The sequence below is a fragment of the Vanessa atalanta genome, chromosome 17, assembly GCF_905147765.1.
Source record: "Vanessa atalanta chromosome 17, ilVanAtal1.2, whole genome shotgun sequence".
Lineage (NCBI taxonomy): Eukaryota > Metazoa > Arthropoda > Insecta > Lepidoptera > Nymphalidae > Vanessa > Vanessa atalanta.
The window spans coordinates 6,013,901-6,020,238 of NC_061887.1; the positions used below are offsets into that span (position 1 = coordinate 6,013,901).

Consider the following 6,338-nt stretch of genomic DNA (forward strand, 5'->3'; position numbering starts at 1 on the left):
CGGAAATACAAAAATTAGACGACTCAACTTTATTATTGTTAAAAATTTATAATGAAAATAATAAGTACAATAAATACATGTAAATACATCGAATAAGACACAAAAGTTCTCCTAATCAAATAACCGAAGGGCTCGAAATAACGAAATGTTCTTCAACGAAAGGCTAAATCAAAAGATCTTCACTCAAGTCTTACGTAAATTAAGTTTAATTTCAAACGGCGCCTGAATGCTTGAAGCTGAATGATGATTGTTTTGTTTCCATTATACCTTTCTCTCATTGTCAACTGAATAATGCAATTAAATGCTGCAGTCTCCTTAATAACGATGTCAATTTCTATAGTTCGTATTTTATATTTAGCCTAGAATTAAATTAAGACGATCGCACTTATTATTAATAACAGTTAATCTATCGAACCTTAATTTGAGTAAAAGGTCAAATCAAATCAAATTATACTTTATTCAAGTAGGCTTTTACAAGCACTTGTGAATCGTCATTTAACAAAGTATTAAATTAAAGCTACCACCGGTTCGGAATGAAGATTCTACCGAGAAGAACCGGCAAGAAACTCAGTAGTTACTCTTACTCTGGTCACGTCCAGACTCCATAAAGATGAACAGTGAAACTGACTAATTATACCCATACTGATACGCAATGATGACATACCTTACAGATATCTATAGTATTAATATATTATACACCTTTTTTTTGTTTTCTCAATGGAACGCTTTCAGCGTTTCCCCCACAAGAAGTGGGATATGTGGAACTCGCCGGTGCAGGACACCTAGCGTGTCCTAGTATACCAAAATACTTACTAAATAACCAGCAGTAATCTCTTCGTCTCTTCATCGGGCGTTACGGAATCGATTTTTTTTATTATTATTATTTTACTTGATTAATTACGTGTAATCGACAAGTTTTTAGGACAAATATACATATATTATAAGTTCGCAAGCGTTGCAGCGTCTATTTAAATTGGTTTCGTTAGTAATTTTGTTAGTTTATATCTAGTTTTATTATTATTATAGGGCTTACGTGCCACCTACTGTTCATTGATGGTACTATACTACTAACTTCAAAGAAAGTGTCGAAATGTAACCCTACAAAGTATCGAGTAATTAGACGTATGGTTTTATAAGTAACATTCATTTTAATATAATTATATACAAAATAATTAATTTGCTTAATTGTTATAATAATATTATCATTACGAGTATTTTTCGAGTATCGCCATCAACTTCCCACGCTTCCAGCCGGCCGCGAAATTAATTGCTTTTATGTTTGCGAATATTAATGAGAACAAACATCATCTCTTTACATTCTTAATTTATGCCGCGTAAAACTTATATAGGGTCACGTTTTCATTCTATCTTACGTTTTAAAAATAGGCTCTAATGACTTCAACTACAATTGGTTCTCAAGACTCGAGGAATTCTAATGGGATAAATGATTGTCCTAACTTTAATATCAGTAACGTTTTTTATTATTTATTTTTTTTACATTATCATACGTATTTTCATATTTCGAATATTATAAAATAAAAAAATCGTTAGGCCGTTAATAGCTAAAAAAAAAGGTTTTTTTATAGGTTTGACTTTTCATATAATATGTGTGCGATATTTATAAATAGCGGAATAAACTTTATAAAAAGTATAACTCGTCTTATTGCCTTCACTGGTGACAGGAGGGCTGGTTCATTTTTGTCCAAAGTATCGGAACTACGATTCAACGGGAAATGCTGATAGTATTCTTGCCACCATTCCATGCGATCTTGTTTTATACAGTAACTATTTTTAAATTTTATTTTTATATAGTTAAGGCCTTAATGTATATAGATTATACAAATTCAATTAGTATTTCTATTATAATATAAAGGATTAAAGCAAAACACAAATTTCAATAGATACATTATATTTACTAATCTGAAAATCACATAACCAGGCATGCGTAGCACCCGTACAGAACAAGGAGCGAAGCTAGAAAGCCGTGTACTTTACTAATTAACGACTTAGATCTTCAGCAACGTTATACTCATCATTAAAGTTATACATATATAATGTATACAAGCATACATTTTGAGATAAAGGAAAAAGTTCTCACAGTGTTAAGTAATCAGAAAGTTGAACACCCTGTATCTCAGAAAACACGTAAAACTATTCAGCACCTGATCTCTTTTTAGCTGTGCGATTGCCTTCTTTAGTAAGAAAGTTTAGGATCAAATAACCATTGCCTTACATGTTAATACTAGACAAACTGTTCAAAATTAAAGTTATGTCACATTGACGGAAAAGAGTTTAAAAGCGGGTAGATAGCACTGATTAAGCCGAGAAGATATGACAAAATAGTTTCATACCTTTATTTGTTTGTCTCTGAGAGTATTATAGTGAAATTATTTAATTCGATAACGGTCATAATTATAATAGTATTCATTACATTAGACAATCATTGTAACAGCATAATAACAATACATATATTTTTTTAACTTTTCTGCTTTGGCATATCTGTTTAAAGTATGTTTTGTAATCTATGTCGGTATACCGGTTGTACTGCTCCCTCTTTTAGCATTCTAGTTAAGACTAAGCGAAATGGTATATCAAGATGTCAGTCATACATGTAATTTACGTCAAATAATTTGTTTTCAAGAAAATACGAAATAAATTAGTTACGAACCATAAATAATTATTAAATCGTGTAAACAAATAGCGCAAGTAAATAAAAACATAACCATAAACATAACCCACTAAACCAAAACTGTCCGAATTTATTATTGGTTGAATTAATATGAGTTGTGGACAATTCACCGTTACTTAGTACGCAAAATCTTAGTACCTGACAGTGCATAGTATTATACATATAAGCCAATAAAAATAATGCACTTCACTTCACAGTCACACTTCTATTATTATTATTCAATGTATCATCTAATCAGTGCTGAGGCCAAAACCAATTGTCCCCCTGACCGATCATAATTATCTATTTTATAAAACATTATAATTTATATTCGTAATGTTATATGTATTCTGTTACGCTATCGTGGCGTTTTTATAGGTTAAGGAAAGACAATAGATTTAAGACGCCAAATAAAGATGATTGCACACTGTATAAATAAGATATTTCGTTATGATCACGATAACAGTTTTTTAGTGATTTCTTAATATCTTTCGCCGAGTGAATATAGAACGCGGATTGCAAACAAAGGTCACGTGTACAAATACAGCCGAACTTCCGACGGTTAAATTTTGCTTATGATGCTTATCTTATAACGTGACTTGGCTGGCAGGGTTTTAGGAGAACCATCAGATAAAAAATCGAGCACCTTTTTTCGAAATTTAAATTTAAAATTGGAATCAGAAATAGAAAGCTATTTTAAAATACTTTTTTATTGAGTATATATTTTATTTATAACTAGCTGTGCTCTTCGGCTTGGAACGCATCCAGTTTGGCTTATATAAATCTAATAACTATCTTGTAATACACACGAAACAAGCTGAAAAAGTATCCTTTTATAGTTATAATGCCATTCCTTAGAATCGCAAAATAACAAATCTATGCTATACCCTGTTCAAGTTAGCTTGAAAAACAGAATATATAACATTTATATAACAGTCGATGGAACTACGGAATGCATAATTGAAATTAATGCGTAATAGTCCCTGCCGTCCGACTGATGTAAATAATATAAAATACTAGATCTTGCCCATTCCGACTACGTACGGGTAAAATAAGGACTTTATCTTAATTTGTCCTAATTTTTAACCAATAAGACTGGACCACTGATAACTAGTCACAACTGCCCAATTGGTGCTGCAAGAAATATCATTCAGTACATTCAATACTTACATCGCCAATACGCCACTATCCTTGGGATCTAAGATGTTATGTCCCTTGTGCCACCCTTCAAACCGGTACGCAAGAATACTAAGTAAATATTACTATTTGATGGCAGATTACCTGATGAGTTGATGGTACCCAGACGGGTTTTATAAGTAAATTTTATAATATTATTATGATGTACTATATTAGTAATGCTGAAATGCAAAAATAATTAACTATTTAATTAGGACAAAACAGTTCCAGGGGTAGTATATATGACATACATAGATACACTTATAATATATTATTGAATCTTCTAAAAAAGTACGATGATAGTATTTACGATACTCGCAAATTTATTCCGAAGAACATATAGATCGTTTGTATTTTATATTTACACACTTATGTCAAAGACAAAAATTCTCATCTACTTTTAATTATATATTAATCATCAATAATAAATAGTCTTGAATAACCCACTATTTCTAACGAAGGAATAAACATAAACAAACCTACATATATTCCTTGCGATTTGCGTATAGATTTGCTGTATTATATGTGCACTACAGACAGTTCTTGATTAATATGCCTTTAGATATAATAAAATACTATATTTTATTTTTATGTCAACATGTTCATGAATATCATAGATTAAAGTTTATTTGGTTTTGCTCCCCTTCTAACCATAAGACTATGCGTAGTTTATAAATAAATAATGAAGTAATTACTAGATACGAATTACGAGTGTGTAAATATTAAATATACATCGAATTCATCCATCCATATACATTCAAACGGAAACTACTATTATTGAGACTAAATTAATAAATAAGTCTTATTATTCATTAAAAGAGTACTTTTTAGAAAACAACGCCTGGACTTAGGCTCGGCTTCCATCACAAGACACTAATTATTGTAAAAAAACAGCATTGTAAATCTGTTTATATGAAAAGAGCAACTATGCGAGTTTCTTGCCGTTTCTTCTCGCTGGAGGCTGCTTTCCGAATCGGTGGTAGTATTTTAAAAGTGACGGTTCAAAAACGCTTCGTTGTGAAGTTTACTTGAATAAACTTGATTTGATTGAAAGACAAAAGTAATATTAAGTTAAAATATTAAGTTTAAGTATCAGTAAAATAAATCGCCCGTGGCTTCATTTGCGTTTCAGGGGTCGGTCGGCAATCTATGTCCGTCCTTGGAGTTCAAGCTTGCTTCACACAAAGTTTCATCAAATTCGGTTCAATATCCTATCCGCAACAGTCACACAGAGTTACTTTCGCATTTATAGCATAACTATGAATATTAATTGATAAGTATTTTTTACTTATTAACAATCCTAAGACAAGTGCAAAGGGCCATCTTAAGATTAGCAGTTTTGCCTACCACCTACAAAAAAAAAATTTATGTTTGCATTCATTTTCACATATCAATCGTTATTTACAGGAAAAACTAAGAAAACTAATGAATATACTCGTAAATATAACAAACGCAAGTTGTTAGATAATATTTGTGACTTTATATGGGGTACTTATATTTGGCGTTATATTCCCAACAATGGCGCCATACAGATCGTTGCCATCCAAGAGACCTAATTTCGCCTCCACTTCGTTATTACCACTCCCATCAAAATTGTTTTCACGACGTTCGCGGAAATATAAGCTAATACTTAGTTTTCATCTCTACCCGTCAATGACAATAGTATCGTTACATCTTAAAATTAAAAAAAAAACATAAAATACTTTTTATAAAATAATTATTAATTTTTTTTTTATCAAGAAACATCAGTAGCGATGTTCACTCAAACATTATCAAAGTTTGTTTTATAATTGCGTTGGTGTATTTAAGACTTTTTCGTAAAACAAAAACGTTGTACAATTATAAAACGTATTAATCGTATGCATCCTGTTTATTAAATTATCTGACAAGAATATTATCAGTTTGTTTTCTTTGCAGGTTAAACGGACGAGTTGAAAAGCAATTAAAAGAATAACTAGAGTTCCTTGCACGATCCATAAATACTCTTATAGACTGCCGATGTTTGCTCTGAGAGTCTTATCGCTTGATAAGTTAGAAAACAAGCCGCGATCAAACAACCTTATCATGGTAACATTCTTACTGGAGACGCTAGAGAGCTCCGCAGAATCCAATGCAATAAGGCGTGGTGCGCAAAATACTTGAATATCTCCGCGATGGAAGAACTTACTTCCCAAAACAATAGATAGGAAGTTGTTGAAAAGTGATAGTGACGTTACCAAAGAACAAACCAAAGTTTTATAAATTTCTAGTCCGAGGCGATATATAAGTTCAGCAAACTGGAGGATCTACAGACTTTGGACGCTGCTGAGGGCGTGGGGGAGGACGCTAACGAGGACTGCTTGGCGAAGAACTTTAATTTATCTCTAAACTTCTGCCCTGCGTACTACGATGGCTTGTTGTGCTGGGACCCGACTCCGTGGAACACTTTGGCGATTCAGAAGTGTTTTAGTGAGTTCCACGGAGTCCAATATGATGACACGCGTGAGTTCATATA

The 6,338-nt window shown here is 32.0% G+C and overlaps 1 long non-coding RNA gene across 1 annotated transcript in view; it reads left to right on the forward strand.

The window, feature by feature from the left end:
- LOC125070507 overlaps positions 1-6,228 on the forward strand; it is an 85,497-nt gene extending 79,269 nt beyond the window's left edge. Inside the window, exon 3 of the long non-coding RNA XR_007119884.1 lies at positions 5,762-6,228. This is a non-coding gene — a long non-coding RNA (uncharacterized LOC125070507). The remainder of the gene's footprint in view (positions 1-5,761) is intronic.
- Positions 6,229-6,338: the final 110 nt, after the last annotated feature.